A 14,644-nucleotide genomic window follows, 5' to 3' on the forward strand; every position below is an offset into this window, starting at 1 on the left:
CATTTTCCGTTAATGTAGTAATGGAATGACACAAAATTTTTCTTGCGATGAAAACTAATAACACAACACTTGGATATACTAATTTTCATCCCGTTGGCTGTGCACCATTTTGAAAATTTATCGAGCAAAGCTTGAAACCTGTGGCAATCTTCAATGCTGTCGACAGTGATGTACAGCTTCAAATCGTCGGCATAAACAAGGCAACAACCATCTCCAAGGTATGCAATTGCGTCTTTTATGAATAGCGTAAACAGAAGAGAACCCAAGCTACTACCTTGGGGCACACCCGAACTATTAGTGAACCAGCGTGAAGACGATCCATCTATTTTTACAGCCAACTTTCTCTCACATAGATACGACCGGAGCCATTCAACGAAGTCAGAAGAGCATCCGATTTTGCTCAGTTTAGCTAGCAATAGAGAATGGTCCACCTTGTCAAATGCCGCCTTAAGATCAGTATAAACTGCATCCACTTGTCGTCCCTTTCCTATCTGACGAATACAGTAGGATGGATATGGAGAACAAAGGCCCTTTAGGTCCCGTATAATAATAATAGACAAATTTTCCAATCTTTTGACAGGTCAAGATCGAAAATCGGTCAAGAATTGAAGAAGTAAAAACCATTTCCTTTTTTGTGGGTACCCAGGTACCCTGCCGAGTACTAACGTGTGTTAAAATAGCCGAGTACATAACGGGTAAATAGTATGGTATTTGCATAGTAAAAGCTTGAAAAATTTTTAAGACTGGAATATGCCTTTTAGTGTCACATAAGAGCAGATAACAAAAGATGCTGCATTTAATTACGAACCACTTCATTACACTGCTGTTAGGTGTTGCATATTGCTGAATGAAAAGAAAATTCAGATCGTCATGGAGACATAGAGATGAGAAAATGAGGTCGAATTTAGAACCGTCTTTGTCGACGTGCTTTGACATTCTGAATGAAGTGTAATGAATGAAAGAGAAAATGTTGACTCTTAAGATTGTAAGTATATAATTTGTCCCCAAAAAGACAACTTGTTGTTGAATTTTTTTTATCGGATTTAATGCTCACCACATCTCCATACTTTCCCCGACAATGGGAATGGAGCATTTTTATGATCACACAGTGTAAAACTGTGCTTACACCGAATGTTTGATGGTTGAAGATTTTTACTGCTAATGTTTCCGTTTCCGGCCAATATAGCTGGGTCAGAATTCGTGAAATGGGAAGTTTATTATTATTATTGAATTTGGGTAAGTTTTAAAGTTGTTATTGTCATTTGAAATTTAGGTCAGAATTGTTTTTAAACAGACATAGTTTTTAAAATATTGCATCGAATTTGATGAAATTTTCACAGCAGATGCATCCTAAGTTGTAAGTTTGTAGTTTGAAGAAAAAAATAGTTTTTCAGTAGTAACTGTTTAAAACAATATATTGAAAATCTATGTTCTGGGGCACTGAAAAATCTGAAAAGAATCACAAGTAGTTTTGACGAAACTTTGAAACTTCCCTGAAAATTTCGCGGTTGTGTTATTTTTTCATCAAAAGATATGGGCCTTCAAAGTTGGTGCCGCAACGCATTTTCAAGCAAGAAATGCTCCTTAACCCAGTTTTCTTCAGTTTTCATACCAAAAATTGGACTATAATGACTAAAAATAATAGCACGGGCGATCTTACCCCGCTGATGCGTTCTGTACGGTTATCCCCTAGCTAAATTTTGCATTATTTTTTTAGTAAAATGTGTAGGTAGGCTTGTGAGTTGTTAGGTGCATAAAGTATACTGTCTTCATCATTAAGTTTGGTAACAGATTAAGCATATTTTGATTATTTTGCGACTAAAAATCATTTCTATCAAACGAATTTTACAAACCTTACAGAATTTTTGCATATAACTGAAACTGGGATTGTCAACAGTAGTACTGCTTACTCGCTTCTCGCTTGAAAATGCGCTGCGGCACCAACTTTGAAAGCCCATATCTTTTTTCCAACATATTGTTTTAAATAGTTATTATTGAAAAAAAAATTCTTCAAAAAAAATATTTTCGTAAACTACAACTTAACTAACTTCATCTGCTGTGAAAATTTCATCAAATTCGATGCAATATTTTTAAAGCTATGTCTGTTTAAAAACAATTTTGACCTAAATTTCAAATGATAATAACAACTTGAAAACTTACTCAAATACAGTATAAATTGGAAAATCAATTTCCCGCGTGAAAAATTAGACATTGCGAATGTTAGTAATCCGTTTCATGAATTCTGACCCAGCTACGGCCGATGCTGCCGCTACCACACAAAGGTGGCTTTTTACAAGACCCCCTCTCTCCTTTCTCGCCGGTACCTTGGCTACAGTCACCGCTGCCGTTGCTGCTATTCGATGCTACTGCTGCCGCTTGGTTAGGACCGTGACCATCCATCAGTAAACTAATTGATTTGAGCAGAAGCAGGCTCTTACTCACTTTACTTTGTTGACTAACGGACCGTTCACTGGTCTTGGGCCGAACGAATCAGAGATGTCCAGCTTCTTCTGTCCTGGGCAGCCGTCCACCAGGAGATCGTGCATCTTCTTCCACCGCGCACCACGGAGTCGACGGAAGGAAAAAGACTTTCCTGGTTCTCTACTGAAGATAGTTTTGACGGATCTCTCGTCAGGCATTCTGACTACATGTCCAGCCCTCTGAAGCCTGCCCCGCTGTATTACTTTCACTATATCAGCATGTTTGTATACCTGGTACAATTCGTGCTTCATGCGTCTGCGCCAATTTACCGCCGAGTATCGATCGAAGAAATTTACGCTCAAAAACTCCGAGCAATCGCCAATCAGTATTCTTCAGCGCCCATGCTTCATATCCGTAAAGGGCCACCGGGAGTATCAGCGTCCTATGCAGTGCTAGTTTTGTGCGAGTTTGCAAACTAAGGGACCTTAGCTGGTTACGTCCCAAGTAACAAAATAGGTTATATCTAAGTTTTTTAGTGCTAAATAGAACCAAAACATAAAACCTTCAATGCCGACCACGCGACTATAACAACCTATTAACAACAGCTTTATACATGTGTCATGGCTAGTTGGCCCAGGTTTATTGCAGTCATCAAAACTTCATATGCGCTCCATCATAGGACCTGATGTTTTTAACAGGCCGATTTGCTCGCCATAGAATGGCCACTAAATTTTAACTGAGATATATTCTCCATATTAAGCGTGAAGTAATAAAGTTTATCTTGGTTTCATTCCTCAATGACAACATTATATCCGGACAGTGTCGTGAAAAACAGAAATGTGTTAGTTTTCTTACTATATTGAAATGACAATAATCATTTGAATCGTTTTCGTGCATGTGAAAACACATGCCGTGAAATATTTATGGTTGAACCGGCCACAAATTTTACCGTAATTACCGCTCGCCGCTGTAATTCTGTAGAAAATGACTATTTAATCAAAATTTAATTCCTCTCAACTAAGGCGATAATTGAATAAATGCCATGATTTGTCATTTTATATTAATTGTATGACTTTATCCATCATTCAAATTTCAAAACTACTCTGTGGTATCGGTGATGTTGTAGAATAAAATGCTGATTCGGGACTGAATTTCATAATGATTTTTTTTTCATTTAAGGCGGCATGTTGTTTTCGGAAAACCCTCGAACGCTCCCAAAATCCCTCATCATAACAGATTCTCCTAATTTGATCAGAACATAGCGTATATTAAACCCAACACGCCTATCATGGTTTTCATTTGGTTTTTTTTTTCAGCCACCATAAAAGTCTACAGGTTTTTAGTTTTATTTGGCGATCAGAGGGACTATCATACAACTTAATGCATATGACGGTTGGCATAGGATGGCTGTAAAGAATACTTGCGGATCATATTTTGTGGCTATCAAATAAAACCAGATTATAATGAAAGACTTTAATGTAAGTTAACATAAAACGAAAACAAAACAGTCTTAAGCCTTGGAAGCATTTCGATTGTTACTTGGAGTAATCCGTAGAAGGCCCTGTTTGCAGCTGTAACTCGTCGTTTCACTTTACGGCTCATCTTTTTGTCACATGTCACAAGCGTACCAAGATAAACGAAATCATCAACCACTTCAAATGGTTCCCCATTTCTCTACACCTCAGCACCAACACCACGTTAACTTCCACGCTCTCTGACAGCTACCATGTACTTTGTTTTGGCAGAGTTGAAGACAAGCCCTATCTCGTTGCTTCCATTTTGAAGGGCACGAAGGCTTCCTTCACGGCCCTACGGTCGATACCGATGATATCAATGTCGTCCGCAAAGCCAAAGAGAATGTGAGACTTCTTGATGATCGTACCGTTTCTTTGCACGCTTGCTCTTCTTACTGCACCTTCAAAGGCGATGTTGAACAGTAAGTTGGAGGGCGCATCCCTCTGCTTCAGTCAATCTAACATTACGAACGCGGCTGATATCTCGCCAGCTATCCGCATGCATGATTTCGATCCCTCCAGCGTCATACGAATCAGCCTAATTAGTTTCGTTGGGAAACCGTGTTCCAGCATTATCTGCCACAGCTCGTTTCTTTTCTCTGAATCGTACGCCACCCTAAAATCCACAAACAGATGGTGTGTCTGCAAGTTACACTCCCGGAACTTATCGAAGATCTGTCGCAAGGTGAAAATTTGATCCGTCGTGGAACGGCCCTGTCGAAAGCCAGTCTGGTATTTGCCAACAAAGGATTCCGTTAACGGTCTCAATCTGAAGAACGGGATACGGGAGAGCACTTTATTTGCCAAGTTGAGCAACGTAATGCCTCGATAGTTGCAACAATTCAATCGATGACCCTTCTTTTAGATATATAGGCATATGAGGCCTTCCAACCAGTCGTGCAGCATTTGTTTATCCGTCCAGATCTTTAGTATTATCTGGAGGATCGCATAGTACAGCCGCGCGCTTCCAGTTTATAGAAGTTCACCCGGGATACTGTCTTTCCCAACGGCCTTGCCGTTTTTCAGCTCTTTAATCGCCTTTTTCACCTCCTCCTGTATTGGTGGCTCCACAGCTTATCCGTCACTCATAATCGTCATCCTGTTTCTACTCTGCCCATCCGGCTCCTCACCGTTCAATACCGCCTGAAAATGCTCCTTCCACCTGACTGCAACCGTCGGTTTATCAGTAAACAGGTTGCTGTCTTTTTCATTACACACGACCGGCCCAGGGAAATTCCTGCTTCCGACTCTGTTGACTGTTCTAGCATAGCTGTCCTCTGCGCTGGTGAGCACCTACTCCTGGTACTCGCGCTTGTTCCGATGACTGGTTTCTATTTTCGGCAGCTCTGCCTCCCTGTATCTCTCTCTGACTAGATCGGCGGCTACAGTTACTGACAATGTAACTAACAGGCTCGGTTGAACGGAATAGAGATGTGATGATGAACAAAACTGCTACCTATTAAAAACCTATGGAGAGGACTAACACCACAACCTAGACGATACCGCATAAGTGGTCGAAAGAGAGAATTTGAAAAAGGGGACGGCTTGTGCTGCACACTACTTGTCGGTATAAAAACGAACTTTGAGCGTGAAAGTGCATCATTCTATCGCCAACTGTGCACCTATCGACAAACGTACCGTTGATATGGCACCGAGAACAAGCGGCAAGGCAACCAAAACATCTGTCCTCGATCATCCAAACATATCAGGATTATTACATATCTCGATATTTTGTTACGAACTGTTCTTGTTTCAAATTGTGTTTTGAACTTGGTCTTGTGAATATCAAAAATCCTATCAAATTCATTCACTGATTGAACTAATTATAGCAAGTTTTGTTAGGTTTTCGGCAAAAAAAGATCAAAATTATGCAGAATGATTCTGACAAATTTTGTTACAAATCTGCTACAATATTATTACAGTTTTTCTTAAATCATGTTATTAAAAATTATTTTCAGCTAGGCTAGCATTTAGTTAGCATCAGAATATATTTTTATGCCTAAACAGGCTTTTCCCACAATGCATAAATATTTTGTAGTTCGAATCACAATATCAAGATATGTTATGTTCCTGATATATTTTGTTGGTTGACAGCTAAGAATGTTTCAATTCATGTGGCTAAATAACAGTTTACGACAATATGTAGGCATAGTAATCGACACAGTTGGCAATGCAGCTACTAAATTTATATCTATTTTTTATATTTATATTCTACATTAAAATACAAGTAGATTACATTTATGAGTAACAAATTTGTTACACTAAGGAAAATTTTTCGATATCACTTTTTAAGCCTCAATACAGAAATTTTTGTGCATTAATTTAGTTTTACATTGTAATACTTTAGTAGAAACGCTTATAGCAGTCGCAAACTTGCTTTCATATATGTCGATTGTGTTGGGTAGGGAGAAGACACTATTTGCTATTTACCAATTAATCAATTGCAAATTGCAAATGTCGGCGTTGAAAATTTAACAAATAAAATGTTTCAAAAATAATTTTGTTAAACAATAACACTCATACATAATTGATAAACATTTGGATGGTTATTATTTTGTGAACAAAAAAACTAAAAACTCATCTCACTGCAGAGGCAAAACGCTTCAACTAATTGTTTTAATTAATCATTATTTCTCATTGTTGTAACCAACTTTAAACTCTACCTAGAGTGTATGTGTGTGCCCCAAGAGATCAACGGATTAAAAAATTTCATCCTACAATGTATTGCACCTACAGTACTTATGCAAATACGCCAACGGAAGACGAGGTTAAGAACACCAGAAATAAATTCATTTACTTTGCATTACGATTTGTGCTCGCTTACACTACTGAAGTTCCTCTTATGCGAGTGTCTGCCGGGCACGTTCTCGTCTTCCCGCTCGTACACGTTCGTGTGTATACGGTAGGTGGAGAAATAGTTGTGCGAATGAGTCGTAAGTAGCTGAAATCCCCATATCCCGTGCATTCCGGGAATGTAACGTGGCGCTGTTGTTGGAATTCTGCATCAATTTCTCTGCATTATTGTCTACGAACTAACGCTTTCTCGGGGCAAGTGGCGCATCGGCAAGGGATTAATGTTAAGTCGCGACATTCAACGAATTCATTTGATGAGAAGGTAAGTAATTGAAATGCATTAAAAAAACTGAAGAATTCGTTTGCATTTTATTATTATCTTTTGTGTAGGCATACTGGGAACAATCTCTCATCAGACCACGTCTTAAAGAAAAGTAACTGTTGAAAAAAAAAAAAACAAATGTACTATTCTGCTGATTGATGTTTTGTTTCTTGTATTTCGATTGAAATGTTAAAACAAGAAACATCAACTCAGAGGCAACCGAACCCAATGGAAGTGATCTATTGAAATTCAATTTGCGCTGAATCGCACTGCCAGAAACTCGTTGACGTTATTCGTACACATATAGTGTTGAGCCTTTGTTTACTCTGCTCATGAAATATGGATGAAATAAAACAAATCCTCACAATGTTTCGGGTACACCGACCAAGCAAATGGAGCTTTACAGCGAACGGAAAAATTGAACGGATGAGTTGGTGGCAGTGTGGGACAGCGCGCGGGATGATTTATAACGAAAACTGCCAGCTCCCGGCAGCCCCGATTGAGCATGCATACGAATGTGAGTTTATGTTTTGAGTACTACTAACAAATCATGTAAGAATGCTGCGAGTGATCCGTTGGAGGTTTCCTTTGCGTCATTCTCCTACGTGTGGAAATGCTTTCTTTTCGGCGGATGTCTCTTGAATAAATGTCGAGGTCATGTCATACTCATAAGCTGAGCGTTCACAGCAGTTTACATGCATTAGATGGAACTGTAAGTTATTCCATCACCATTAGATTAAATAAGTTTGTTTACTATGCTAAACATGCAGCTATTCAATAATCGATACCGGCGCTCGAATTCATCACGCAATCGATAATCTTCATGTTAAACAAGGAAAAGTTTTTCCATCAATTCAGGTTTTCTACCGGCCAACTTCATCGTACCGCTGCCAATATAGAACCAAATTTGCAGTATTGCTCTTTTCTCTCTTCCCTCAGAATGTGCATAATAAAACTTGCTAATTAACTTTACACATTTCTTACCCACTGCATAATCCACAACCACAATCCGCTGGCCGAAATTTCAAACTAATTTTCTGGTTCGATCTCGTGTCTGGATCTGGGTGTCTGTGCCTTCGAGAAACACGACGCATATACACAATGGGAACATCCTGTAGCCAAGTTTTCCGGTTTCCGATTCTTCAAACCCAGTGCCTAGGTACGAGCAACCTATTGTTTGCCGTGCTGATGGAGTTTTCACCAGAGGGGAATATCATTTCCTTCCTCGTTTCGTTTCAACGTTTTCCACGTGAAATCGCTCTACTTGCGAACAGTTGCATTCGTACTTCTGGATGCATTCGGCACGCTTAGCCAACAAGTTGTAATGGTTGCGGTAAAATGAGTTGGATGTGCACCTAGCTGCTGTCTTTCGCTGTTTGAGCTCGCCACGGCTTTTTCGCAGGAGTGGATTGTAGATGGTTGTGGAGGGGATGAGAAAGGCGAAAGATATCATTCTACAGCGTAAAGTATGATCACGATATTCACTCATTAAACATGTGTTTCCATTACTAAATGCGCAGTCCGTTTTATTCCCGGCATTACATTTCAATGCACTGCATGTCCTTTGCAATTGATTGGGTGGCTAATCTGATAATATGTCATTCTAATCCCTGCGATTACCACGCTTCGTGACTGCGAGTGACCACAACCAAAGCGATTAAATGTTGAATGTGCAATTCTTGACTCTTTGTTAGTAGGATATTGATTAAAGAATCGTATCATATCTCTAATATTCCTTTCTTTCTGAATTTCGTTATGATGTTAAGTGAATTTTCATTATGCTGTCCAAATCCAAGTTGAGTAACCCAGACACTAATTGGCAGTGGTTGGCACCGCTAACTGTAAATTTAGCGACGCTAATCGCCAATTCGCTAACTGGGAAATTTAGTTCGATAATCGCTAAACGCTCATATTAGCTAATATTAGCGGAACTTTCGCTAATCGCTTACTTATTATTATTAAGATTGTCAAATGGTTATATTTATTGCTTATAAAACGAAAATAATTATATTATGGTGCTACTTACAACGCAGCTCATGGAAATTGACTTTTCGAATTCCGTTTAGCGATGAGGCGTAAAAGTTTCGTCTTCTTGAAAAAGTCATTCAAAGTTTCTGTTCAATTGGTCTTTGAGAAATCGTGCCTCATAACTAGAGACAGTGGTAATTCGCGGCAAAAAAGTTGAAAATTCGCGGGTGGCAAAATAATAAATATTCAAAATTCGCGGTAATTTCGCGGCAAACTCGTTCTTTAGAAAACGCCAATTAAAGTACATTTTTTTGGTAAAAACAATAAAAAAAAACTGTTTTATTAAATTTATATATGGTAATTTAACTGTACGATTCACGATTTTTTTGCAGTACGGACTACTGTGTAAAATTGTCTTCAATCATATTTTGCTGTCGGCAGGCACGTATTATTCCAGTTATTCTGACTCACGCTGCATTCTGCATCTACCGAGTTTCCAGGAATCGAATATCGAATATCGAATAAATATTTATTTGCCAGCCGGAAAAGTTTAAAAAAACCGTCCTCGTTTGGAATACTTACCAAAATTATTAAAATGCAAAAAAACTTGCTACTTGAACTAAGTAGGTATATCCTGCAACTTCGATTTTGCGCACTCGAAAATTATATCATGCAGGTCCCCAATCGCCAAAATCTTTGCTCAAAAAAGATCTAGTAACTGAACCGTCCGAAAACAATTCAGCGCAGACTGACAAAATCTCGTTGTGAGAGAGCAGTAGTGCTATTCCATTTTATTGTTTGCGTAGGAAAAGGCCTCCCGTTGCCATCGAGGTGCCCATTGATCTTTAGATTTGTTCGTGTTGTTGCTTTTCGTGGCATTTCGCGGATTTTTGATAATTTCGCGGCTGATGCTGGATTGCGCGGAATTCGCGGCTTCCGCGAAATCGCGATTTACCACTGTCCCTACTCATAACGGTTGAAATTGAACTTTTTAGACCAATGAAGAAAAGCAATGTACGCGAAAATTTAATCGCCCATTTTTGAGTTGAATGAAACTTTGCACACGTATTTGGCTTAGCAAACTGAGTGTTTTCCACAGATGGAGAGATTTTTTACACCCATGAGTTACATTCTTAAAGGGCGTATGTCTTTTGGCAAAGGTTTTATTCGAAGCATTGTAATCCAGAAACCGTTGGTTGTATAGAAAAACTCTATGAAAATGAGTTGTATGAAACTAAAAATGCATCATAAAAAATTTATACCCTGTACAAAAAAAATTCTGACCAAAAAAAATAAAAATAAACATTAAATTTCAATTTGAAAAAAATATAGAGTTGAATTTTTTTTAATTTTTTTTAATAAACTTGACGTTAAAACGCACCTTTAAAAAAAAGTCCAGGAAGGAGAAATGAAAAATATTTTTTTTATGGTAGATTAATTTCTCTATGACATTTTTATGACATTTTTCAAAATATCTTTCATTCTTTATGACATTTTTCAAAATATCTATATTCCGATTTTAAAAGATGCAGAGAGTCATTTTGAATCTAAAAGCTCTCGGTAGTTAACATTCTAAAGGCATTGGTTTTCGAATTTTTTCTAATTTAAGCTCGAAAAATTATTAAAATTTAGAAAAATACACGTTTTTCTTAATTTGTCCGTGGTTCTCCAGCAAAAACCATACGTTCATTGGAATGCTTGATCAAAAATATACAATTTATTCTTTGATAACAAGACAATTGGGCGAACGGTTCTCAAGAAAAGAGCGCTGAGAAATCACACATTTTTATTTTTTGCTTCTCTCATGTAAGTCGACTGTTGAGTTTTTATGTGATCGTGGGTTATCAACAGATATCAATATTTGGATCGTGTAGTTGAGCTACATAATAGTTGTTCAAAGTAAAATTTAGAATCATTTTGGAATGAATATTTCTTTAGACTGTGTATCATCAATTCAATATTCTCGTGATCAGTACAAACACAAGTATTATGAGGTCCTGAGCCTCCAAGTAATTTACAATGCTTAAGTTTCAAAGCTCTAAAAGAAGTCAACTAAACATCAGTTTTGCTGATATCTTTGAAATAAACGTAAGCCTCACGAATTGAATTCATTGAGAGTCGCTTTTGCACATGCTGTCGCTTACCAGTTTTTCTCACTGAAACGTAGTCCCTTTGCCCTAGCATGGCTCTACTGACCTGGTCACCGTCGTAAAACTGCACTACCTTGTTTTTTACTTCCAGGGGCAATCCATGTCCAAGCCTCACGTCAGGAATAGCCAATATTCCACTAATCTCTGATATGCGCCGGGCCTGTTTCAAAATGAACTTCGTTGTTTCAAACTTTTCTGTTACCGTTTGTTGGTTCCAAGTTTTCGGTAGAACCGAAAGTGTTCTTACTTTGTCATTCTCGAGCATTCGGGCGCAGTAAATTTTTCTTTAAACTGCTAAATCATCTCGTCGAAGTCTCTCGCTTTACGTTTCAATAAATCCAGGTCATCTTCAGCATCAATATCGGAAATGTTTTGTAATGTTCAGATACTTTTTTTAGGATATTTTTCCTGATCGAGCTTTGCCAGTGATATCGGTGAAACGTTGATTCCAGCTAGGCCTTTCTTGAATAATTCAACTTTCTCTGTTCTGGAGTATTCTTTTTGATTTTTTTTTTTGAGTAGGTATATAATGATACGATTGATGGTATCTCTGCCAATTCGTATACAGATGCAGATGGTTGCAACTCCGTCGGTAGAATGTTTCTTCCACATCCTGATGTTGATGGTTCCATGAATGAATTGTGTGGATGCTCTTCGAGATCAAATTCATCTTTCACTTCGATACAATATGATCTACACGAATCACAAATCGATAAAGACGTATTAAAATGAGCTTGAAAGTTCAATATTTTTAATTTTGCAATAACTTTTTCCTTTAACTTACGTAAGATTGATGAGCACCGATGATCAGGAAAGGGTTTACAGCACTTGGGTTTGGTGTATTCCATTTTCACTTTATTCATTTTCACAAAATGCAAACTGTTACTAACACTTCTAAAGAAGTGCAATCGTATTTATATACGAAAACAGATATTATAGGATATTGGTAGCGTATTTTACATTCTTAAAGGGCGTATAGTGTTGCACGACAAACATATTTTTTTATAAAACATTCGGCAAAGGGGAACGTGTAGGTATGCTAAGGTACAGCGCCTGAGTTTTTTATCCAATCGTTTTGTTGTCGAAGAATGAATTGTATATTTTTGATCAAGCATTCCAATGAACGTATGGTTTTAGCTGGAGAACCACGGACAAATTAGGAAAACCTGTATTTTCCTAAATTTTAAAAATTTTTCGAGCTTGAATTCAAAATAACTCGAAAACCGATGCCTTTGGAATGTTAAATATTGAGAGATTTTTAATTTAAAATGACTCTCTGCATCTTTTAAAATCATCAAAATATTTTTTTTTTAAATGTATGAATTAGAATTTTTATAAAAAAATTAATCTACCATAAAGAAAATATTTTTCATTTCTCCTTCCTGGACTTTTTTTGAAAGTTGTGTTTTAACGTCAAGTTTGTTGAAAAAAAAAAAAATAAAAAAAATTTTAACACTTTTTTTAAAATTGAAATTTAATGTTTATTTTTAATTTTTTTTGGTCAAAAAAAAATTTTTTTGTTCAGTCTATAATTTTTTTATGGTGCATTTTCAATTCCCTACAACTCATTTTCAGACAGTTTTTCTATACAACCAACGGTTTCTGGACTACAATGCTTCGAAAAAGACCTATGCCAAAAGACATACGCCCTTTCAGAATATAACTCATGGGTGTAGAAAATCTCTCCATCCGTGGAAAATACTCAGTTTGCTAAGCCAAATACGTGTGCAAAGTTTCATTCAAATCAAAAATGGTCGATATTCGACCATCGGCCATTTGGCGCGATTTGTCTCTATAAAAAAAATCCAATTTTGGTACCGATTGGACCTCTCCTCGCTTCGTCGGACCTTTCTATTTTTTGACAGAAGTGTCGTTTTTCGTCAAAACCCTTCGAACTGATACAATATTTTTGAAGAAAATTAATCAAGATATACAAAAATTATATATCAAATTTGAGCGACAATGTTGCCAAATATGTTATTTTTACATTTGGAAACTAAAATTAATTTTTTCGGCAAATGAGTATAATTGATTTCAAATTCAACAATTTCATCGCGTTTTTGAGAAAATTCTACATGAAAATCACTTATCATTCTGGGATATTATAAGTTAGACGTGAGTTACAGCGTTTTCGGGAAATAAAGTCAAATTCCTCTATCTTCTTTTCAAGTTTTATTATATATCCGAATATTTTAGATCAATGGACATTCTGGAGGATGCTCTTTGAAGGAAATTAGTCAAAAAATCTAGAAGAAATATCAAATTCGACTGGATGTGTTACCTGTTATGCAAGTTTTGCATTTTAAAAATAAAATTGCGTTTTGAGGTAAATGAATACTTTTTGATTTCGAATTGGACAATTCCATTTTGATTTTGAGAAAATTTGTCATGTCACCCAGAGGTATTATGAACAAAACTCGAGTTGCAGCATTATTAAAAAATAAAGATAAATGTTCGCTGATTTACTTATAATTTGTATTTTTATTTCCGTGGCTTCAAACTGCATATTAGCAGTTTGAAGCCACGGAATTCAGGAAGTATATAAATTTTGACCCAGGGCTAAGCCGATTGTTCTGTTCCGTATTTTATATCATTTAAAGTACCACATCTACTGCAGAGACGGCGGTTTTGTGCTAATAGGGAAACAGATAAAGCGAGACATTAGATGGAGGCAGATCAGTGACAATATGCGTGTTGAGAATTAGGGGAAATTTTTCACATACAGCCTGATAAATGTGCACGCACCGACCTACGATAAACCCGATGAAAAGAAGGAGGAGTTCTATGAGCTCCTGGAAATGCCGTATAATGTGTCCAGGACACGACATCAAGATCGTCATGGGAGATGCAAATGCGCAGATCGGGTAGATGAACATCTTCCGCCCCGTGATTGATAGAAAAAGCCTCCACTCTACTACGAACGACAACGGCCTAAGGCTTGTCAATTTCGCTGCAGCCAGAGGTACGGCTATCTGTAGCACTCATTTTACACGCCAGAATATACGTAAGCACACCTGGAGGCACCCAAATGGAGAGGCCTGCTCTCAGATCGACCATGTTTTGTTGGATGGTCGGCGCTTTTCAGACGTTACAGAAGAGTCGTTCAGAAAACCAAACGTTGACTCGGATCATTATCTCGTGGTATCCAACATTGGCGTCCGATAGGCCAATAGTCCGTCCGATAGTTGAAATTCAGAACGACAAGTAGGATACAGGTGAACATCCAGCGGTCATCAACTGGAGAAGTGGCTACAGAGTACCTGCAGAAGATTGATGAGCGGATCGAGGATCTAGTCTAGAACAGTGGAGGCATATCCACAGTACAATCAGCAACACAGCGGGAGTCGTGTTGGGTACAGCTGCGACAGCCCCGTCCAATGAGTGGTTTGACGCTGAGTGCCAGCGAGCGACGGATGAAAAGAACCGCGCCAGAGTTCACATGTTAGCCACGGCTGTGACTCATCAGAGCGTAGGAA

The sequence above is a fragment of the Wyeomyia smithii genome, chromosome 3, assembly GCF_029784165.1.
Source record: "Wyeomyia smithii strain HCP4-BCI-WySm-NY-G18 chromosome 3, ASM2978416v1, whole genome shotgun sequence".
Classification (NCBI taxonomy): domain Eukaryota; kingdom Metazoa; phylum Arthropoda; class Insecta; order Diptera; family Culicidae; genus Wyeomyia; species Wyeomyia smithii.